Source organism: Haliotis asinina, chromosome 2, assembly GCF_037392515.1.
Source record: "Haliotis asinina isolate JCU_RB_2024 chromosome 2, JCU_Hal_asi_v2, whole genome shotgun sequence".
In the NCBI taxonomy this organism is placed as follows: domain Eukaryota; kingdom Metazoa; phylum Mollusca; class Gastropoda; order Lepetellida; family Haliotidae; genus Haliotis; species Haliotis asinina.
Window position 1 is genome coordinate 6128513 of NC_090281.1, and position 21379 is coordinate 6149891.

The 21379-nt window shown below is 40.6% G+C and overlaps 24 non-coding genes across 24 annotated transcripts; all 24 read left to right on the forward strand.

Moving 5' to 3' along the window:
- The first annotated feature begins 37 nt into the window (after positions 1 to 37).
- Positions 38 to 137, forward strand: Trnam-cau (transfer RNA methionine (anticodon CAU)). Its single transcript has 2 exons — positions 38 to 74; positions 102 to 137. It is a non-coding gene; the product is annotated as a tRNA-Met (tRNA).
- Positions 138 to 529: 392 nt separating this feature from the next.
- Positions 530 to 629, forward strand: Trnam-cau (transfer RNA methionine (anticodon CAU)). The gene is made up of 2 exons: positions 530 to 566; positions 594 to 629. It is a non-coding gene; the product is annotated as a tRNA-Met (tRNA).
- Positions 630 to 1511: 882 nt separating this feature from the next.
- On the forward strand, positions 1512 to 1611 carry Trnam-cau (transfer RNA methionine (anticodon CAU)). Its single transcript has 2 exons — positions 1512 to 1548; positions 1576 to 1611. It is a non-coding gene; the product is annotated as a tRNA-Met (tRNA).
- A 590-nt stretch (positions 1612 to 2201) lies between these two features.
- Positions 2202 to 2301, forward strand: Trnam-cau (transfer RNA methionine (anticodon CAU)). The gene is made up of 2 exons: positions 2202 to 2238; positions 2266 to 2301. It is a non-coding gene; the product is annotated as a tRNA-Met (tRNA).
- A 392-nt stretch (positions 2302 to 2693) lies between these two features.
- Trnam-cau (transfer RNA methionine (anticodon CAU)) lies at positions 2694 to 2793 on the forward strand. Its single transcript has 2 exons — positions 2694 to 2730; positions 2758 to 2793. It is a non-coding gene; the product is annotated as a tRNA-Met (tRNA).
- Positions 2794 to 3183: 390 nt separating this feature from the next.
- Trnam-cau (transfer RNA methionine (anticodon CAU)) lies at positions 3184 to 3283 on the forward strand. Its single transcript has 2 exons — positions 3184 to 3220; positions 3248 to 3283. It is a non-coding gene; the product is annotated as a tRNA-Met (tRNA).
- A 393-nt stretch (positions 3284 to 3676) lies between these two features.
- On the forward strand, positions 3677 to 3776 carry Trnam-cau (transfer RNA methionine (anticodon CAU)). The gene is made up of 2 exons: positions 3677 to 3713; positions 3741 to 3776. It is a non-coding gene; the product is annotated as a tRNA-Met (tRNA).
- A 392-nt stretch (positions 3777 to 4168) lies between these two features.
- Trnam-cau (transfer RNA methionine (anticodon CAU)) lies at positions 4169 to 4268 on the forward strand. The gene is made up of 2 exons: positions 4169 to 4205; positions 4233 to 4268. It is a non-coding gene; the product is annotated as a tRNA-Met (tRNA).
- An 880-nt stretch (positions 4269 to 5148) lies between these two features.
- On the forward strand, positions 5149 to 5248 carry Trnam-cau (transfer RNA methionine (anticodon CAU)). The gene is made up of 2 exons: positions 5149 to 5185; positions 5213 to 5248. It is a non-coding gene; the product is annotated as a tRNA-Met (tRNA).
- A 390-nt stretch (positions 5249 to 5638) lies between these two features.
- Trnam-cau (transfer RNA methionine (anticodon CAU)) lies at positions 5639 to 5738 on the forward strand. Its single transcript has 2 exons — positions 5639 to 5675; positions 5703 to 5738. It is a non-coding gene; the product is annotated as a tRNA-Met (tRNA).
- A 392-nt stretch (positions 5739 to 6130) lies between these two features.
- Positions 6131 to 6230, forward strand: Trnam-cau (transfer RNA methionine (anticodon CAU)). The gene is made up of 2 exons: positions 6131 to 6167; positions 6195 to 6230. It is a non-coding gene; the product is annotated as a tRNA-Met (tRNA).
- Positions 6231 to 6622: 392 nt separating this feature from the next.
- Trnam-cau (transfer RNA methionine (anticodon CAU)) lies at positions 6623 to 6722 on the forward strand. The gene is made up of 2 exons: positions 6623 to 6659; positions 6687 to 6722. It is a non-coding gene; the product is annotated as a tRNA-Met (tRNA).
- An 880-nt stretch (positions 6723 to 7602) lies between these two features.
- Trnam-cau (transfer RNA methionine (anticodon CAU)) lies at positions 7603 to 7702 on the forward strand. Its single transcript has 2 exons — positions 7603 to 7639; positions 7667 to 7702. It is a non-coding gene; the product is annotated as a tRNA-Met (tRNA).
- A 392-nt stretch (positions 7703 to 8094) lies between these two features.
- Trnam-cau (transfer RNA methionine (anticodon CAU)) lies at positions 8095 to 8194 on the forward strand. The gene is made up of 2 exons: positions 8095 to 8131; positions 8159 to 8194. It is a non-coding gene; the product is annotated as a tRNA-Met (tRNA).
- A 5494-nt stretch (positions 8195 to 13688) lies between these two features.
- On the forward strand, positions 13689 to 13789 carry Trnav-cac (transfer RNA valine (anticodon CAC)). Its single transcript has 2 exons — positions 13689 to 13725; positions 13753 to 13789. It is a non-coding gene; the product is annotated as a tRNA-Val (tRNA).
- An 882-nt stretch (positions 13790 to 14671) lies between these two features.
- Positions 14672 to 14771, forward strand: Trnav-cac (transfer RNA valine (anticodon CAC)). The gene is made up of 2 exons: positions 14672 to 14708; positions 14736 to 14771. It is a non-coding gene; the product is annotated as a tRNA-Val (tRNA).
- Positions 14772 to 15653: 882 nt separating this feature from the next.
- On the forward strand, positions 15654 to 15753 carry Trnav-cac (transfer RNA valine (anticodon CAC)). Its single transcript has 2 exons — positions 15654 to 15690; positions 15718 to 15753. It is a non-coding gene; the product is annotated as a tRNA-Val (tRNA).
- A 1085-nt stretch (positions 15754 to 16838) lies between these two features.
- Trnam-cau (transfer RNA methionine (anticodon CAU)) lies at positions 16839 to 16938 on the forward strand. Its single transcript has 2 exons — positions 16839 to 16875; positions 16903 to 16938. It is a non-coding gene; the product is annotated as a tRNA-Met (tRNA).
- Positions 16939 to 17552: 614 nt separating this feature from the next.
- Positions 17553 to 17652, forward strand: Trnam-cau (transfer RNA methionine (anticodon CAU)). Its single transcript has 2 exons — positions 17553 to 17589; positions 17617 to 17652. It is a non-coding gene; the product is annotated as a tRNA-Met (tRNA).
- A 393-nt stretch (positions 17653 to 18045) lies between these two features.
- On the forward strand, positions 18046 to 18145 carry Trnam-cau (transfer RNA methionine (anticodon CAU)). The gene is made up of 2 exons: positions 18046 to 18082; positions 18110 to 18145. It is a non-coding gene; the product is annotated as a tRNA-Met (tRNA).
- Positions 18146 to 18759: 614 nt separating this feature from the next.
- On the forward strand, positions 18760 to 18859 carry Trnam-cau (transfer RNA methionine (anticodon CAU)). Its single transcript has 2 exons — positions 18760 to 18796; positions 18824 to 18859. It is a non-coding gene; the product is annotated as a tRNA-Met (tRNA).
- A 390-nt stretch (positions 18860 to 19249) lies between these two features.
- On the forward strand, positions 19250 to 19349 carry Trnam-cau (transfer RNA methionine (anticodon CAU)). Its single transcript has 2 exons — positions 19250 to 19286; positions 19314 to 19349. It is a non-coding gene; the product is annotated as a tRNA-Met (tRNA).
- A 390-nt stretch (positions 19350 to 19739) lies between these two features.
- Trnam-cau (transfer RNA methionine (anticodon CAU)) lies at positions 19740 to 19839 on the forward strand. The gene is made up of 2 exons: positions 19740 to 19776; positions 19804 to 19839. It is a non-coding gene; the product is annotated as a tRNA-Met (tRNA).
- A 590-nt stretch (positions 19840 to 20429) lies between these two features.
- Positions 20430 to 20529, forward strand: Trnam-cau (transfer RNA methionine (anticodon CAU)). Its single transcript has 2 exons — positions 20430 to 20466; positions 20494 to 20529. It is a non-coding gene; the product is annotated as a tRNA-Met (tRNA).
- Positions 20530 to 21379: the final 850 nt, after the last annotated feature.

The following is a 21379-nucleotide window of genomic DNA, read 5'->3' on the forward strand; positions in this document are numbered from 1 at the left end:
TGAGAAATATATATCCAAATTCCGATCAGCGTTTCAAGCCTCGGTAGCGCAGTAGGTAGCGCGTCAGTCTCATAATCAGTCAAGCTTCCAATGTCAGAGCAATCTGAAGGTCGTGAGTTCGATCCTCACCCGGGGCATTTCTTTTTTTTCTGTTTTTCCTTCATAATCATTACCATATTTGTTTCAAACTATTTCCACTCAGTTCTTCTACTGCTGTACCCGTCTGCCTGAAATAGTCTGACCGAGAAATATGTGACAAATGCAGCAAACACGAAATGGCTGTACAGCCACAACACAGGAAGTGCTTACATGAAAAAAAGAAACGCATGTTTCAATTCCTTTTTCAAATACACTTCTCATTACATCTGTCAGGATTATGATGTTAACTGCTGTTTCCTCACATTGTGCATCATTTACAACAGTCGAATGCAAGTTAAGGTGTTGAAAAACCAGCACAGTCTCCATTTGTCTGGCACGTGATTTGTGACAGTTGAGAAATATATATCCAAATTTCCGATCAGCGTTTCAAGCCTCGGTAGCGCAGTAGGTAGCGCGTCAGTCTCATAATCAGTCAAGCTTCCAATGTCAGAGCAATCTGAAGGTCGTGAGTTCGATCCTCACCCGGGGCATTTCTTTTTTCTGTTTTTCCTTCATAATCATTACCATATTTGTTTCAAACTATTTCCACTCAGCTCTTCTACTGCTGTACCCGTCTGCCTGAAATAGTCTGACCGATAAATATGTGACAAATGCAGCAAACACGAAATGGCTGTACAGCCACAACACAGGAAGTGCTTACCTGAAGAAAATAAACGCATGTTTCAATTCCTTTTTCAAGTACACTCCTCCTTACGTCTCTCAGGATTATGATGTTAACTGCTGTTTCCTCACATTGTGCATCATTTACAACAGTCGAATGCAAGTTAAGGTGTTGAAAAACCAGCACAGTCTCCATTTATCTGGGACTTCATTTGTGACAGTTGAGAAATATATATCTAAATTTCCGATCAGCGTTTCAAGCCTCGGTAGCGCAGTAGGTAGCGCGTCAGTCTCATAATCAGTCAAGCTTCCAATGTCAGAGCAATCTGAAGGTCGTGAGTTCGATCCTCACCCGTTGCATTTCTTTTTTTTCTGTTTTTCCTTCATAATCATTACCATATTTGTTTCAAACTATTTCCACTCAGTTCTTCTACTGCTGTACCCGTCTGCCTGAAATAGTCTGACCGAGAAATATGTGACAAATGCAGCAAACACGAAATGGCTGTACAGCCACAACACAGGAAGTGCTTACATGAAAAAAAGAAACGCATGTTTCAATTCCTTTTTCAAATACACTTCTCATTACATCTGTCAGGATTATGATGTTAACTGCTGTTTCCTCACATTGTGCATCATTTACAACAGTCGAATGCAAGTTAAGGTGTTGAAAAACCAGCACAGTCTCCATTTGTCTGGCACGTGATTTGTGACAGTTGAGAAATATATATCCAAATTTCCGATCAGCGTTTCAAGCCTCGGTAGCGCAGTAGGTAGCGCGTCAGTCTCATAATCAGTCAAGCTTCCAATGTCAGAGCAATCTGAAGGTCGTGAGTTCGATCCTCACCCGGGGCATTTCTTTTTTCTGTTTTTCCTTCATAATCATTACCATATTTGTTTCAAACTATTTCCACTCAGCTCTTCTACTGCTGTACCCGTCTGCCTGAAATAGTCTGACCGATAAATATGTGACAAATGCAGCAAACACGAAATGGCTGTACAGCCACAACACAGGAAGTACTTACATGAAGAAAATAAACGCATTTTTCAATTCCTTTTTCAAGTACACTCCTCCTTACGTCTCTCAGGATTATGATGTTAACTGCTGTTTCCTCACATTGTGCATCATTTACAACAGTCGAATGCAAGTTAAGGTGTTGAAAAACCAGCACAGTCTCCATTTATCACGAAATGGCTGTACAGCCACAATACACGAAGTGCTTACATGAAGAAAATAAACGCATGTTTCAATTCCTTTTTCAAGTACATTTCTCATTACATCTCTCAGGATTATGATGTTAACTGCTGTTTCCTCACATTGTGCATCATTTACAACAGTCGAATGCAAGTTAAGGTGTTGAAAAACCAGCACAGTCTCCATTTGTCTGGCACGTGATTTGTGACAGTTGAGAAATATATATCTAAATTTCCGATCAGCGTTTCAAGCCTCGGTAGCGCAGTAGGTAGCGCGTCAGTCTCATAATCAGTCAAGCTTCCAATGTCAGAGCAATCTGAAGGTCGTGAGTTCGATCCTCACCCGGGGCATTTCTTTTTTTTCTGTTTTTCCTTCATAATCATTACCATATTTGTTTCAAACTATTTCCACTCAGTTCTTCTACTGCTGTACCCGTCTACCTGAAATAGTCTGACCGAGAAATATGTGACAAATGCAGCAAACACGAAATGGCTGTACAGCCACAACACAGGAAGTGCTTACATGAAAAAAAGAAACGCATGTTTCAATTCCTTTTTCAAATACACTTCTCATTACATCTGTCAGGATTATGATGTTAACTGCTGTTTCCTCACATTGTGCATCATTTACAACAGTCGAATGCAAGTTAAGGTGTTGAAAAACCAGCACAGTCTCCATTTGTCTGGCACGTGATTTGTGACAGTTGAGAAATATATATCCAAATTTCCGATCAGCGTTTCAAGCCTCGGTAGCGCAGTAGGTAGCGCGTCAGTCTCATAATCAGTCAAGCTTCCAATGTCAGAGCAATCTGAAGGTCGTGAGTTCGATCCTCACCCGGGGCATTTCTTTTTTCTGTTTTTCCTTCATAATCATTACCATATTTGTTTCAAACTATTTCCACTCAGCTCTTCTACTGCTGTACCCGTCTGCCTGAAATAGTCTGACCGATAAATATGTGACAAATGCAGCAACCACGAAATGGCTGTACAGCCACAACACAGGAAGTGCTTACATGAAGAAAATAAACGCATGTTTCAATTCCTTTTTCAAGTACACTCCTCCTTACGTCTCTCAGGATTATGATGTTAACTGCTGTTTCCTCACATTGTGCATCATTTACAACAGTCGAATGCAAGTTAAGGTGTTGAAAAACCAGCACAGTCTACATTTATCTGGGACTTCATTTGTGACAGTTGAGAAATATTTATCTAAATTTCCGATCAGCGTTTCAAGCCTCGGTAGCGCAGTAGGTAGCGCGTCAGTCTCATAATCAGTCAAGCTTCCAATGTCAGAGCAATCTGAAGGTCGTGAGTTCGATCCTCACCCGGGGCATTTCTTTTTTTTCTGTTTTTCCTTCATAATCATTACCATATTTGTTTCAAACTATTTCCACTCAGTTCTTCTACTGCTGTACCCGTCTGCCTGAAATAGTCTGACCGAGAAATATGTGACAAATGCAGCAAACACGAAATGGCTGTACAGCCACAACACAGGAAGTGCTTACCTAAAAAAAAATAAACGCATGTTTCAATTCCTTTTTCAAGTACACTCCTCCTTACGTCTCTCAGGATTATGATGTTAACTGCTGTTTCCTCACATTGTGCATCATTTACAACAGTCGAATGCAAGTTAAGGTGTTGAAAAACCAGCACAGTCTCCATTTATCTGGGACTTCATTTGTGACAGTTGAGAAATATATATCTAAATTTCCGATCAGCGTTTCAAGCCTCGGTAGCGCAGTAGGTAGCGCGTCAGTCTCATAATCAGTCAAGCTTCCAATGTCAGAGCAATCTGAAGGTCGTGAGTTCGATCCTCACCCGGGGCATTTCTTTTTTTTCTGTTTTTCCTTCATAATCATTACCATATTTGTTTCAAACTATTTCCACTCAGTTCTTCTACTGCTGTACCCGTCTGCCTGAAATAGTCTGACCGAGAAATATGTGACAAATGCAGCAAACACGAAATGGCTGTACAGCCACAACACAGGAAGTGCTTACATGAAAAAAAGAAACGCATGTTTCAATTCCTTTTTCAAATACACTTCTCATTACATCTGTCAGGATTATGATGTTAACTGCTGTTTCCTCACATTGTGCATCATTTACAACAGTCGAATGCAAGTTAAGGTGTTGAAAAACCAGCACAGTCTCCATTTGTCTGGCACGTGATTTGTGACAGTTGAGAAATATATATCCAAATTTCCGATCAGCGTTTCAAGCCTCGGTAGCGCAGTAGGTAGCGCGTCAGTCTCATAATCAGTCAAGCTTCCAATGTCAGAGCAATCTGAAGGTCGTGAGTTCGATCCTCACCCGGGGCATTTCTTTTTTCTGTTTTTCCTTCATAATCATTACCATATTTGTTTCAAACTATTTCCACTCAGCTCTTCTACTGCTGTACCCGTCTGCCTGAAATAGTCTGACCGATAAATATGTGACAAATGCAGCAAACACGAAATGGCTGTACAGCCACAACACAGGAAGTACTTACATGAAGAAAATAAACGCATTTTTCAATTCCTTTTTCAAGTACACTCCTCCTTACGTCTCTCAGGATTATGATGTTAACTGCTGTTTCCTCACATTGTGCATCATTTACAACAGTCGAATGCAAGTTAAGGTGTTGAAAAACCAGCACAGTCTACATTTATCTGGGACTTCATTTGTGACAGTTGAGAAATATATATCTAAATTTCCGATCAGCGTTTCAAGCCTCGGTAGCGCAGTAGGTATTGCGTCAGTCTCATAATCAGTCAAGCTTCCAATGTCAGAGCAATCTGAAGGTCGTGAGTTCGATCCTCACCCGGGGCATTTCGTTTTTCTGTTTTTCCTTCATAATCATTACCATATTTGTTTCAAACTGTTTCCACTCAGTTCTTCTACTGCTGTACCCGTCTGCCTGAAATAGTCTGACCGAGAAATATGTGACAAATGCAGCAAACACGAAATGGCTGTACAGCCACAACACAGGAAGTGCTTACATGAAAAAAAGAAACGCATGTTTCAATTCCTTTTTCAAATACACTTCTCATTACATCTGTCAGGATTATGATGTTAACTGCTGTTTCCTCACATTGTGCATCATTTACAACAGTCGAATGCAAGTTAAGGTGTTGAAAAACCAGCACAGTCTCCATTTGTCTGGCACGTGATTTGTGACAGTTGAGAAATATATATCCAAATTTCCGATCAGCGTTTCAAGCCTCGGTAGCGCAGTAGGTAGCGCGTCAGTCTCATAATCAGTCAAGCTTCCAATGTCAGAGCAATCTGAAGGTCGTGAGTTCGATCCTCACCCGGGGCATTTCTTTTTTCTGTTTTTCCTTCATAATCATTACCATATTTGTTTCAAACTATTTCCACTCAGCTCTTCTACTGCTGTACCCGTCTGCCTGAAATAGTCTGACCGATAAATATGTGACAAATGCAGCAAACACGAAATGGCTGTACAGCCACAACACAGGAAGTACTTACATGAAGAAAATAAACGCATTTTTCAATTCCTTTTTCAAGTACACTCCTCCTTACGTCTCTCAGGATTATGATGTTAACTGCTGTTTCCTCACATTGTGCATCATTTACAACAGTCGAATGCAAGTTAAGGTGTTGAAAAACCAGCACAGTCTACATTTATCTGGGACTTCATTTGTGACAGTTGAGAAATATTTATCTAAATTTCCGATCAGCGTTTCAAGCCTCGGTAGCGCAGTAGGTAGCGCGTCAGTCTCATAATCAGTCAAGCTTCCAATGTCAGAGCAATCTGAAGGTCGTGAGTTCGATCCTCACCCGGGGCATTTCTTTTTTTTCTGTTTTTCCTTCATAATCATTACCATATTTGTTTCAAACTATTTCCACTCAGTTCTTCTACTGCTGTACCCGTCTGCCTGAAATAGTCTGACCGAGAAATATGTGACAAATGCAGCAAACACGAAATGGCTGTACAGCCACAACACAGGAAGTGCTTACCTGAAGAAAATAAACGCATGTTTCAATTCCTTTTTCAAGTACACTCCTCCTTACGTCTCTCAGGATTATGATGTTAACTGCTGTTTCCTCACATTGTGCATCATTTACAACAGTCGAATGCAAGTTAAGGTGTTGAAAAACCAGCACAGTCTCCATTTATCTGGGACTTCATTTGTGACAGTTGAGAAATATATATCTAAATTTCCGATCAGCGTTTCAAGCCTCGGTAGCGCAGTAGGTAGCGCGTCAGTCTCATAATCAGTCAAGCTTCCAATGTCAGAGCAATCTGAAGGTCGTGAGTTCGATCCTCACCCGGGGCATTTCTTTTTTTTCTGTTTTTCCTTCATAATCATTACCATATTTGTTTCAAACTATTTCCACTCAGTTCTTCTACTGCTGTACCCGTCTGCCTGAAATAGTCTGACCGAGAAATATGTGACAAATGCAGCAAACACGAAATGGCTGTACAGCCACAACACAGGAAGTGCTTACATGAAAAAAAGAAACGCATGTTTCAATTCCTTTTTCAAATACACTTCTCATTACATCTGTCAGGATTATGATGTTAACTGCTGTTTCCTCACATTGTGCATCATTTACAACAGTCGAATGCAAGTTAAGGTGTTGAAAAACCAGCACAGTCTCCATTTGTCTGGCACGTGATTTGTGACAGTTGAGAAATATATATCCAAATTTCCGATCAGCGTTTCAAGCCTCGGTAGCGCAGTAGGTAGCGCGTCAGTCTCATAATCAGTCAAGCTTCCAATGTCAGAGCAATCTGAAGGTCGTGAGTTCGATCCTCACCCGGGGCATTTCTTTTTTCTGTTTTTCCTTCATAATCATTACCATATTTGTTTCAAACTATTTCCACTCAGCTCTTCTACTGCTGTACCCGTCTGCCTGAAATAGTCTGACCGATAAATATGTGACAAATGCAGCAAACACGAAATGGCTGTACAGCCACAACACAGGAAGTACTTACATGAAGAAAATAAACGCATTTTTCAATTCCTTTTTCAAGTACACTCCTCCTTACGTCTCTCAGGATTATGATGTTAACTGCTGTTTCCTCACATTGTGCATCATTTACAACAGTCGAATGCAAGTTAAGGTGTTGAAAAACCAGCACAGTCTACATTTATCTGGGACTTCATTTGTGACAGTTGAGAAATATATATCTAAATTTCCGATCAGCGTTTCAAGCCTCGGTAGCGCAGTAGGTATTGCGTCAGTCTCATAATCAGTCAAGCTTCCAATGTCAGAGCAATCTGAAGGTCGTGAGTTCGATCCTCACCCGGGGCATTTCGTTTTTCTGTTTTTCCTTCATAATCATTACCATATTTGTTTCAAACTGTTTCCACTCAGTTCTTCTACTGCTGTACCCGTCTGCCTGAAATAGTCTGACCGAGAAATATGTGACAAATGCAGCAAACACGAAATGGCTGTACAGCCACAACACAGGAAGTGCTTACCTGAAGAAAATAAACGCATGTTTCAATTCCTTTTTCAAGTACACTCCTCCTTACGTCTCTCAGGATTATGATGTTAACTGCTGTTTCCTCACATTGTGCATCATTTACAACAGTCGAATGCAAGTTAAGGTGTTGAAAAACCAGCACAGTCTCCATTTATCTGGGACTTCATTTGTGACAGTTGAGAAATATATATCTAAATTTCCGATCAGCGTTTCAAGCCTCGGTAGCGCAGTAGGTAGCGCGTCAGTCTCATAATCAGTCAAGCTTCCAATGTCAGAGCAATCTGAAGGTCGTGAGTTCGATCCTCACCCGGGGCATTTCTTTTTTTTCTGTTTTTCCTTCATAATCATTACCATATTTGTTTCAAACTATTTCCACTCAGTTCTTCTACTGCTGTACCCGTCTGCCTGAAATAGTCTGACCGAGAAATATGTGACAAATGCAGCAAACACGAAATGGCTGTACAGCCACAACACAGGAAGTGCTTACATGAAAAAAAGAAACGCATGTTTCAATTCCTTTTTCAAATACGCTTCTCATTACATCTGTCAGGATTATGATGTTAACTGCTGTTTCCTCACATTGTGCATCATTTACAACAGTCGAATGCAAGTTAAGGTGTTGAAAAACCAGCACAGTCTCCATTTGTCTGGCACGTGATTTGTGACAGTTGAGAAATATATATCCAAATTTCCGATCAGCGTTTCAAGCCTCGGTAGCGCAGTAGGTAGCGCGTCAGTCTCATAATCAGTCAAGCTTCCAATGTCAGAGCAATCTGAAGGTCGTGAGTTCGATCCTCACCCGGGGCATTTCTTTTTTCTGTTTTTCCTTCATAATCATTACCATATTTGTTTCAAACTATTTCCACTCAGCTCTTCTACTGCTGTACCCGTCTGCCTGAAATAGTCTGACCGATAAATATGTGACAAATGCAGCAAACACGAAATGGCTGTACAGCCACAACACAGGAAGTACTTACATGAAGAAAATAAACGCATTTTTCAATTCCTTTTTCAAGTACACTCCTCCTTACGTCTCTCAGGATTATGATGTTAACTGCTGTTTCCTCACATTGTGCATCATTTACAACAGTCGAATGCAAGTTAAGGTGTTGAAAAACCAGCACAGTCTACATTTATCTGGGACTTCATTTGTGACAGTTGAGAAATATATATCTAAATTTCCGATCAGCGTTTCAAGCCTCGGTAGCGCAGTAGGTATTGCGTCAGTCTCATAATCAGTCAAGCTTCCAATGTCAGAGCAATCTGAAGGTCGTGAGTTCGATCCTCACCCGGGGCATTTCGTTTTTCTGTTTTTCCTTCATAATCATTACCATATTCGTTTCAAACTGTTTCCACTCAGCTCTTCTACTGCTGTACCCGTCTGCCTGAAATAGTCTGACCGATAAATATGTGACAAATGCAGGAAACACGAAATGGCTGTACAGCCACAACACAGGAAGTGCTTACATGAAGAAAATAAACGCATTTTTCAATTCCTTTTTCAAGTACACTCCTCCTTACGTCTCTCGGGATTATGATGTTAGTTTCTGTTTCCTCATACTGTGCATCATTTACAACAGTCGAATGCAAGTTAAGGTGTTGAAAAGACAGCACAGTCTCCATTTATCTGGCACGTGATTTGTGACAGTTGAGAAATATATATCTACATTTCCGATCAGCGTTTCAAGCCTCGGTAGCTCAGTAGGTATCGCGTCAGTCTCATAATCAGTCAAGCTTCCAATGTCAGAGCAATCTGAAGGTCGTGAGTTCGATCCTCACCCGGGGCATTTCTTTTTTCTGTTTTTCCTTCATAATCATTACCATATTCGTTTCAAACTGTTTCCACTCAGCTCTTCTACTGCTGTACCCGTCTGCCTGAAATAGTCTGACCGATAAATATGTGACAAATGCAGCAAACACGAAATGGCTGTACAGCCACAACACAGGAAGTGCTTACATGAAGAAAATAAACGCATTTTTCAATTCCTTTTTCAAGTACACTCCTCCTTACGTCTCTCAGGATTATGATGTTAACTTCTGTTTCCTCACATTGTGCATCATTTACAACAGTCGAATGCACGTTAAGGTGTTGAAAAACCAGCACAGTATCCATTTATCTGGCACGTGATTTGTGACAGTTGAGAAATATATATCTACATTTCCGATCAGCGTTTCAAGCCTCGGTAGCGCAGTAGGTATCGCGTCAGTCTCATAATCAGTCAAGCTTCCAATGTCAGAGCAATCTGAAGGTCGTGAGTTCGATCCTCACCCGGGGCATTTCGTTTTTCTGTTTTTCCTTCATAATCATTACCATATTCGTTTCAAACTGTTTCCACTCAGCTCTTCTACTGCTGTACCCGTCTGCCTGAAATAGTCTGACCGATAAATATGTGACAAATGCAGCAAACACGAAATGGCTGTACAGCCACAACACAGGAAGTGCTTACATGAAGAAAATAAACGCATTTTTCAATTCCTTTTTCAAGTACACTCCTCCTTACGTCTCTCAGGATTATGATGTTAACTGCTGTTTCCTCACATTGTGCATCATTTACAACAGTCGAATGCAAGTTAAGGTGTTGAAAAACCAGCACAGTCTACATTTATCTGGGACTTCATTTGTGACAGTTGAGAAATATATATCTAAATTTCCGATCAGCGTTTCAAGCCTCGGTAGCGCAGTAGGTATTGCGTCAGTCTCATAATCAGTCAAGCTTCCAATGTCAGAGCAATCTGAAGGTCGTGAGTTCGATCCTCACCCGGGGCATTTCGTTTTTCTGTTTTTCCTTCATAATCATTACCATATTCGTTTCAAACTGTTTCCACTCAGCTCTTCTACTGCTGTACCCGTCTGCCTGAAATAGTCTGACCGATAAATATGTGACAAATGCAGGAAACACGAAATGGCTGTACAGCCACAACACAGGAAGTGCTTACATGAAGAAAATAAACGCATTTTTCAATTCCTTTTTCAAGTACACTCCTCCTTACGTCTCTCGGGATTATGATGTTAGTTTCTGTTTCCTCATACTGTGCATCATTTACAACAGTCGAATGCAAGTTAAGGTGTTGAAAAGACAGCACAGTCTCCATTTATCTGGCACGTGATTTGTGACAGTTGAGAAATATATATCTACATTTCCGATCAGCGTTTCAAGCCTCGGTAGCTCAGTAGGTATCGCGTCAGTCTCATAATCAGTCAAGCTTCCAATGTCAGAGCAATCTGAAGGTCGTGAGTTCGATCCTCACCCGGGGCATTTCTTTTTTCTGTTTTTCCTTCATAATCATTACCATATTCGTTTCAAACTGTTTCCACTCAGCTCTTCTACTGCTGTACCCGTCTGCCTGAAATAGTCTGACCGATAAATATGTGACAAATGCAGCAAACACGAAATGGCTGTACAGCCACAACACAGGAAGTGCTTACATGAAGAAAATAAACGCATTTTTCAATTCCTTTTTCAAGTACACTCCTCCTTACGTCTCTCAGGATTATGATGTTAACTTCTGTTTCCTCACATTGTGCATCATTTACAACAGTCGAATGCACGTTAAGGTGTTGAAAAACCAGCACAGTATCCATTTATCTGGCACGTGATTTGTGACAGTTGAGAAATATATATCTACATTTCCGATCAGCGTTTCAAGCCTCGGTAGCGCAGTAGGTATCGCGTCAGTCTCATAATCAGTCAAGCTTCCAATGTCAGAGCAATCTGAAGGTCGTGAGTTCGATCCTCACCCGGGGCATTTCGTTTTTCTGTTTTTCCTTCATAATCATTACCATATTCGTTTCAAACTGTTTCCACTCAGCTCTTCTACTGCTGTACCCGTCTGCCTGAAATAGTCTGACCGATAAATATGTGACAAATGCAGCAAACACGAAATGGCTGTACAGCCACAACACAGGAAGTGCTTACATGAAGAAAATAAACGCATGTTTCAATTCCTTTTTCAAGTACACTCCTCCTTACGTCTCTCAGGATTATGATGTTAACTGCTGTTTCCTCACATTGTGCATCATTTACAACAGTCGAATGCAAGTTAAGGTGTTGAAAAACCAGCACAGTCTCCATTTATCACGAGATGGCTGTACAGCCACAACACAGGAAGTGCTTACATGAAGAAAATAAACGCATTTTTCAATTCCTTTTTCAAGTACACTCCTCCTTACGTCTCTCATGATCATGATGTTAACTGCTGTTTCCTCACATTGTGCATCATTTACAACAGTCGAATGCAAGTTAAGGTGTTGAAAAACCAGCACAGTCTACATTTATCTGGGACTTCATTTGTGACAGTTGAGAAATATATATCTAAATTTCCGATCAGCGTTTCAAGCCTCGGTAGCGCAGTAGGTATTGCGTCAGTCTCATAATCAGTCAAGCTTCCAATGTCAGAGCAATCTGAAGGTCGTGAGTTCGATCCTCACCCGGGGCATTTCGTTTTTCTGTTTTTCCTTCATAATCATTACCATATTCGTTTCAAACTGTTTCCACTCAGCTCTTCTACTGCTGTACCCGTCTGCCTGAAATAGTCTGACCGATAAATATGTGACAAATGCAGGAAACACGAAATGGCTGTACAGCCACAACACAGGAAGTGCTTACATGAAGAAAATAAACGCATTTTTCAATTCCTTTTTCAAGTACACTCCTCCTTACGTCTCTCGGGATTATGATGTTAGTTTCTGTTTCCTCATACTGTGCATCATTTACAACAGTCGAATGCAAGTTAAGGTGTTGAAAAGACAGCACAGTCTCCATTTATCTGGCACGTGATTTGTGACAGTTGAGAAATATATATCTACATTTCCGATCAGCGTTTCAAGCCTCGGTAGCTCAGTAGGTATCGCGTCAGTCTCATAATCAGTCAAGCTTCCAATGTCAGAGCAATCTGAAGGTCGTGAGTTCGATCCTCACCCGGGGCATTTCTTTTTTCTGTTTTTCCTTCATAATCATTACCATATTCGTTTCAAACTGTTTCCACTCAGCTCTTCTACTGCTGTACCCGTCTGCCTGAAATAGTCTGACCGATAAATATGTGACAAATGCAGCAAACACGAAATGGCTGTACAGCCACAACACAGGAAGTGCTTACATGAAGAAAATAAACGCATTTTTCAATTCCTTTTTCAAGTACACTCCTCCTTACGTCTCTCAGGATTATGATGTTAACTTCTGTTTCCTCACATTGTGCATCATTTACAACAGTCGAATGCACGTTAAGGTGTTGAAAAACCAGCACAGTATCCATTTATCTGGCACGTGATTTGTGACAGTTGAGAAATATATATCTACATTTCCGATCAGCGTTTCAAGCCTCGGTAGCGCAGTAGGTATCGCGTCAGTCTCATAATCAGTCAAGCTTCCAATGTCAGAGCAATCTGAAGGTCGTGAGTTCGATCCTCACCCGGGGCATTTCTTTTTTCTGTTTTTCCTTCATAATCATTACCATATTTGTTTCAAACTATTTCTACTCAGCTCTTCTACTGCTGTACCCGTCTGCCTCAAAAATATTCTGACCGATAAATATGTGACAAATGCAGCAAACACGAAATGGCTGTACAGCCACAACACAGGAAGTGCTTACATGAAGAAAATAAACGCATTTTTCAATTCCTTTTTCAAGTACACTCCTCCTTACGTCTCTCAGGATTATGATGTTAACTGCTGTTTCCTCACATTGTGCATCATTTACAACAGTCGAATGCAAGTTAAGGTGTTGAAAAACCAGCACAGTCTCCATTTGTCTGGCACTTCATTTCTGACAGTTGAGAAATATATGTCTAAATTTCCGATCAGCGTTTCAAGCCTCGGTAGCGCAGTAGGTAGCGTGTCAGTCTCATAATCAGTCAAGCTTCCAATGTCAGAGCAATCTGAAGGTCGTGAGTTCGATCCTCACCCGGGGCATTTCTTTTTTCTGTTTTTCCTTCATAATCATTACCATATTTGTTTCAAACTATTTCCACTCAGTTCTTCTACTGCTGTACCCGTCTGCCTCAAAAATAGTCTGACCGATAAATATGTGACAAATGCAGCAACCACGAAATGGCTGTACAGCCACAACACAGGAAGTGCTTACATGAAGAAAATAAACGCATGTTTCAATTCCTTTTTCAAGTACACTCCTCCTTACGTCTCTCAGGATTATGATGTTAACTGCTGTTTCCTCACATTGTGCATCATTTACAACAGTCGAATGCAAGTTAAGGTGTTGAAAAACCAGCACAGTATCCAATTGTCTGGCACGTGATTTGTGACACTTGAGAAATATATATCTAAATTTCCGATCAGCGTTTCAAGCCTCGGTAGCGCAGTAGGTAGCGCGTCAGTCTCACAATCAGTCAAGCTTCCAATGTCAGAGCAATCTGAAGGTCGTGAGTTCGATCCTCACCCCAGGGCATTTCTTTTTTCTGTTTTTCCTTCATAATCATTACCATATTTGTTTCAAACTATTTCTACTCAGCTCTTCTACTGCTGTACCCGTCTGCCTGAAATAGTCTGACCGATAAATATGTGACAAATGCAGCAAACACGAAATGGCTGTACAGCCACAACACAGGAAGTGCTAACATGAAGAAAATAAACGCATGTTTCAATTCCTTTTTCAAGTACACTCCTCCTTACGTCTCTCAGGATTATGATGTTAACTGCTGTTTCCTCACTTTGTGCATCATTTACAACAGTCGAATGCAAGTTAAGGTTTTGAAAAACCAGCACAATCTCCATTTGTCTGGCACTTCATTTGTGACAGTTGAGAAATATATATCTAAATTTCCGATCAGCGTTTCAAGCCTCGGTAGCGCAGTAGGTAGCGCGTCTCTCTCATAATCAGTCAAGCTTCCAATGTCAGAGCAATCTGAAGGTCGTGAGTTCGATCCTCACCCGGGGCATTTCTTTTTTTTCTGTTTTTCCTTCATAATCATTACCATATTTGTTTCAAACTATTTCTACTCAGCTCTTCTACTGCTGTACCCGTCTGCCTGAAATATTCTGACCGATAAGTATGTGACAAATGCAGCAAACACGAAATGGCTGTACAGCCACAACACAGGAAGTGCTTACATGAAAAAAAGAAACGCATGTTTCAATTCCTTTTTCAAATACACTTCTCATTACATCTGTCAGGATTATGATGTTAACTGCTCTTTCCTCACATTGTGCATCATTTACAACAGTCGAATGCAAGTTAAGGTGTTGAAAAACCAGCACAGTCTCCATTTATCTGGCACTTCATTTGTGACAGTTGAGAAATATATATCTAAATTTCCGATCAGCGTTTCAAGCCTCGGTAGCGCAGTAGGTAGCGCGTCAGTCTCACAATCAGTCAAGCTTCCAATGTCAGAGCAATCTGAAGGTCGTGAGTTCGATCCTCACCCGGGGCATTTCTTTTTTCTGTTTTTCCTTCATAATCATTACCATATTTGTTTCAAACTATTTCTACTCACCTCTTCTACTGCTGTACCCGTCTGCCTGAAATAGTCTGACCGATAAATATGTGACAAATGCAGCAAACACGAAATGGCTGTACAGCCACAACACAGGAAGTGCTTACATGAAGAAAATAAACGCATGTTTCAATTCCTTTTTCAAGTACACTCCTCCTTACGTCTCTCAGGATTATGATGTTAACTGCTGTTTCCTCACTTTGTGCATCATTTACAACAGTCGAATGCAAGTTAAGGTTTTGAAAAACCAGCACAATCTCCATTTGTCTGGCACTTCATTTGTGACAGTTGAGAAATATATATCTAAATTTCCGATCAGCGTTTCAAGCCTCGGTAGCGCAGTAGGTAGCGCGTCTCTCTCATAATCAGTCAAGCTTCCAATGTCAGAGCAATCTGAAGGTCGTGAGTTCGATCCTCACCCGGGGCATTTCTTTTTTTTCTGTTTTTCCTTCATAATCATTACCATATTTGTTTCAAACTATTTCTACTCAGCTCTTCTACTGCTGTACCCGTCTGCCTGAAATATTCTGACCGATAAGTATGTGACAAATGCAGCAAACACGAAATGGCTGTACAGCCACAACACAGGAAGTGCTTACATGAAAAAAAGAAACGCATGTTTCAATTCCTTTTTCAAATACACTTCTCATTACATCTGTCAGGATTATGATGTTAACTGCTCTTTCCTCACATTGTGCATCATTTACAACAGTCGAATGCAAGTTAAGGTGTTGAAAAACCAGCACAGTCTCCATTTATCTGGCACTTCATTTGTGACAGTTGAGAAATATATATCTAAATTTCCGATCAGCGTTTCAAGCCTCGGTAGCGCAGTAGGTAGCGCGTCAGTCTCACAATCAGTCAAGCTTCCAATGTCAGAGCAATCTGAAGGTCGTGAGTTCGATCCTCACCCGGGGCATTTCTTTTTTTTCTGTTTTTCCTTCATAATCATTACCATATTTGTTTCAAACTATTTCCACTCAGCTCTTCCACTGCTGTACCCGTCTGCCTGAAATAGTCTGACCGATAAATATGTGACAAATGCAGCAAACACGAAATGGCTGTACAGCCACAACACGGGAAGTGCTTACATGAAGAAAATAAACGCATGTTTCAATTCCTTTTTCAAGTACACTCCTCCTTACGTCTCTCAGGATTATAATGTTAACTGCTGTTTCCTCACATTGTGCATCATTTACAACAGTCGAATGCAAGTTAAGGTGTTGAAAAACCAGCACAGTCTCCATTTATCACGAAATGGCTGTACAGCCACAACACAGGAAGTGCTTACATGAAGAAAATAAACGCATGTTTCAATTCCTTTTTCAAGTACACTCCTCCTTACGTCTCTCAGGATTATGATGTTAACTGCTGTTTCCTCACATTGTGCATCATTTACAACAGTCGAATGCAAGTTAAGGTGTTGAAAAACCAGCACAGTCTCCATTTGTCTGGCACGTGATTTGTGACAGTTGAGAAATACATATTTAGATTTCCGATCAGCGTTTCAAGCCTCGGCAGCGCAGTAGGTAGCGCGTCAGTCTCATAATCAGTCAAGCTTCCAATGTCAGAGCAATCTGAAGGTCGTGAGTTCGATCCTCACCCGGGGCATTTCTTTTTTTTTCTGTTTTTCCTTCATAATCATTACCATATTTGTTTCAAACTATTTCCACTCAGTTCTTCTACTGCTGTACCCGTCTGCCTGAAATAGTCTGACCGACAAATATGTGACAAATGCAGCAAACACGAAATGGCTGTACAGCCACAACACAGAAAGTGCTTACATGAAAAAAAGAAACGCATGTTTCAATTCCTTTTTCAAATACACTTCTCATTACATCTGTCAGGATTATGATGTTAACTGCTGTTTCCTCACATTGTGCATCATTTACAACAGTCGAATGCAAGTTAAGGTGTTGAAAAACCAGCACAGTCGCCATTTGTCTGGCACGTGATTTGTGACAGTTGAGAAACATATATTTAAATTTCCGATCTGCGTTTCAAGCCTCGGTAGCGCAGTAGGTAGCGCGTCAGTCTCATAATCAGTCAAGCTTCCAATGTCAGAGCAATCTGAAGGTCGTGAGTTCGATCCTCACCCGGGGCATTTCTTTTTTTACGTCTCTCAGGATTATGATGTTAACTGCTGTTTCCTCACATTGTGCATCATTTACAACAGTCGAATGCAAGTTAAGGTGTTGAAAAACCAGCACAGTCTCCACTTATCACGAAATGCCAGTACAGCCACAACAGAGGAAGTGCTTACATGAAGAAAATAAACGCATGTTTCAATTCCTTTTTCATGTACACTTCTTATTACATCTGGGCATTTCTTTTTTTTCTGTTTTTCCTTCATAATCATTACCATATTTGTTTCAAACTATCTCCACTCAGCTCTTCTACTGCTGTACCCGTCTGCCTGAAATAGTCTGACCGATAAATATGTGACAAATGCAGCAAACACGAAATGGCTGTACAGCCACAACACAGGAAGTGCTTACATGAAGAAAAGAAACGCATATTTCAATTCCTTTTTCAAGTACACTCCTCCTTACGTCTCTCAGGATTATGATGTTAACTGCTGTTTCCTCACATTGTGCATCATTTACAACAGTCGAATGCAAGTTAAGGTGTTGAAAAACCAGCACAGTCTCCATTTGTCTGGCACGTGATTTGTGACAGTTGAGAAATATATATTTAAATTTCTGACCAGCGTTTCAAGCCTCGGTGGCGCAGTAGGTAGCGCGTCAGTCTCATAATCAGTCAAGCTTCCAATGTCAGAGCAATCTGAAGGTCGTGAGTTCGATCCTCACCCGGGGCATTTCTTTTTTTTTCTGTTTTTCCTTCATAATCATTACCATATTTGTTTCAAACTATTTCCACTCAGCTCTTCTACTGCTGTACCCGTCTGCCTGAAATAGTCTGACCGACAAATATGTGACAAATGCAGCAAACACGAAATGGCTGTACAGCCACAACACAGAAAGTGCTTACATGAAAAAAAGAAACGCATGTTTCAATTCCTTTTTCAAATACACTTCTCATTACATCTGTCAGGATTATGATGTTAACTGCTGTTTCCTCACATTGTGCATCATTTACAACAGTCGAATGCAAGTTAAGGTGTTGAAAAACCAGCACAGTCGCCATTTGTCTGGCACGTGATTTGTGACAGTTGAGAAATATATATTTAAATTTCCGATCTGCGTTTCAAGCCTCGGTAGCGCAGTAGGTAGCGCGTCAGTCTCATAATCAGTCAAGCTTCCAATGTCAGAGCAATCTGAAGGTCGTGAGTTCGATCCTCACCCGGGGCATTTCTTTTTTTACGTCTCTCAGGATTATGATGTTAACTGCTGTTTCCTCACATTGTGCATCATTTACAACAGTCGAATGCAAGTTAAGGTGTTGAAAAACCAGCACAGTCTCCACTTATCACGAAATGCCAGTACAGCCACAACAGAGGAAGTGCTTACATGAAGAAAATAAACGCATGTTTCAATTCCTTTTTCATGTACACTTCTCATAACATCTGGGCATTTCTTTTTTTTCTGTTTTTCCTTCATAATCATTACCATATTTGTTTCAAACTATCTCCACTCAGCTCTTCTACTGCTGTACCCGTCTGCCTGAAATAGTCTGACCGATAAATATGTGACAAATGCAGCAAACACGAAATGGCTGTACAGCCACAACACAGGAAGTGCTTACATGAAGAAAATAAACGCATGTTTCAATTCCTTTTTCAAGTACACTCCTCCTTACGTCTCTCAGGATTATGATGTTAACTGCTGTTTCCTCACATTGTGCATCATTTACAACAGTCGAATGCAAGTTAAGGTGTTGAAAAACCAGCACAGTCTCCATTTGTCTGGCACGTGATTTGTGACAGTTGAGAAATATATATTTAAATTTCTGACCAGCGTTTCAAGCCTCGGTGGCGCAGTAGGTAGCGCGTCAGTCTCATAATCAGTCAAGCTTCCAATGTCAGAGCAATCTGAAGGTCGTGAGTTCGATCCTCACCCGGGGCATTTCTTTTTTCTGTTTTTCCTTCATAATCATTACCATATTTGTTTCAAACTATTTCCACTCAGCTCTTCTACTGCTGTACCCATCTGCCTGAAATAGTCTGACCGATGAGTATGTGACAAATGCAGCAAACACGAAATGGCTGTACAGCCACAACACAGGAAGTGCTTACATGAAGAAAAGAAACGCATATTTCAATTCCTTTTTCAAGTACACTCCTCCTTACGTCTCTCAGGATTATGATGTTAACTGCTGTTTCCTCACATTGTGCATCATTTACAACAGTCGAATGCAAGTTAAGGTGTTGAAAAACCAGCACAGTCTCCATTTATCTGGGACTTCATTTGTGACAGTTGAGAAATATATATCTAAATTTCCGATCAGCGTTTCAAGCCTCGGTAGCGCAGTAGGTAGCGCGTCAGTCTCATAATCAGTCAAGCTTCCAATGTCAGAGCAATCTGAAGGTCGTGAGTTCGATCCTCACCCGGGGCATTTCTTTTTTCTGTTTTTCCTTCATAATCATTACCATATTTGTTTCAAACTATTTCTACTCACCTCTTCTACTGCTGTACCCATCTGCCTGAAATATTCTGACCGATAAGTATGTGACAAATGCAGCAAACACGAAATGGCTGTACAGCCACAACACAGGAAGTGCTTACATGAAGAAAATAAACGCATGTTTCAATTCCTTTTTCAAGTACACTCCTCCTTACGTCTCTCAGGATTATGATGTTAACTGCTGTTTCCTCACTTTGTGCATCATTTACAACAGTCGAATGCAAGTTAAGGTGTTGAAAAACCAGCACAGTCTCCATTTGTCTGGCACTTGATTTGTGACACTTGAGAAATATATATTTAAATTTCCGATCAGCGTTTCAAGCCTCGGTAGCGCAGTAGGTAGCGCGTCAGTCTCATAATCAGTCAAGCTTCCAATGTCAGAGCAATCTGAAGGTCGTGAGTTCGATCCTCACCCGGGGCATTTCTTTTTTCTGTTTTTCTTTCATAATCATTACCATATTTGTTTCAAACTATTTCTACTCAGCTCTTCTACTGCTGTACCCATCTGCCTGAAATATTCTGACCGATAAGTATGTGACAAATGCAGCAAACACGAAATGGCTGTACAGCCACAACACAGGAAGTGCTTACATGAAGAAAATAAACGCATGTTTCAATTCCTTTTTCAAGTACACTCCTCCTTACGTATCTCAGGATTATGATGTTAACTGCTGTTTCCTCACATTGTGCATCATTTACAACAGTCGAATGCAAGTTAAGGTGTTGAAAAACCAGCACAGTCTCCATTTATCACGAAATGGCTGTACAGCCACAATACACGAATTTCTTACATGAAGAAAATAAACGCATGTTTCAATTCCTTTTTCAAGTACATTTCTCATTACATCTGTCAGAATTATGATGTTAACTGCTGTTTCCTCACATTGTGCATCATTTACAACAGTCGAATGCAAGTTAAGGTGTTGAAAAACCAGCACAGTCTCCATTTGTCTGGCACTTCATTTGTGACAGTTGAGAAATATATATCTAAATTTCCGATCAGTGTTTCAAGCCTCGGTAGCGCAGTAGGTAGCGCGTCAGTCTCATAATCAGTCAAGCTTCCAATGTCAGAGCAATCTGAAGGTCGTGAGTTCGATCCTCACCCGGGGCATTTTTTTTTTCTGTTTTTCCTTCATAATCATTACCATATTTGTTTCAAACTATTTCTACTCACCTCTTCTACTGCTGTACCCGTCTGCCTGAAATATTCTGACCGATAAGTATGTGACAAATGCAGCAAACACGAAATGGCTGTACAGCCACAACACAGGAAGTGCTTACATAAAGAAAATAAACGCATGTTTCAATTCCTTTTTCAAGTACACTCCTCCTTACGTCTCTCAGGATTATGATGTTAACTGCTGTTTCCTCACATTGTGCATCATTTACAACAGTCGAATGCAAGTTAAGGTGTTGAAAAACCAGCACAGTCTCCATTTATCACGAAATGGCTGTACAGCCACAATACACGAAGTGCTTACATAAAGAAAATAAACGCATGTTTCAATTCCTTTTTCAAGTACACTTCTCATTACATCTGTCAGGATTATGATGTTAACTGCTGTTTCCTCACATTGTGCATCATTTACAGCAGTCGAATGCAAGTTAAGGTGTTGAAAAACCAGCACAGTCTCCATTTGTCTGGCACGTGATTTGTGACACTTGAGAAATATATATCCAAATTTCCGATCAGTGTTTCAAGCCTTGGTGGCGCAGTAGGTAGGGCGTCAGTCTCATAATCAGTCAAGCTTCCAATGTCAGAGCAATCTGAAGGTCGTGAGTTCGATCCTCACCCGGGGCATTTCTTTTTTTTCTGTTTTTCCTTCATAATCATTACCATATTTGTTTCAAACTATTTCCACTCAGTTCTTCTACTGCTGTACCCGTCTGCCTGAAATAGTCTGACCGACAAATATGTGACAAATGCAGCAAACACGAAATGGCTGTACAGCCACAACACA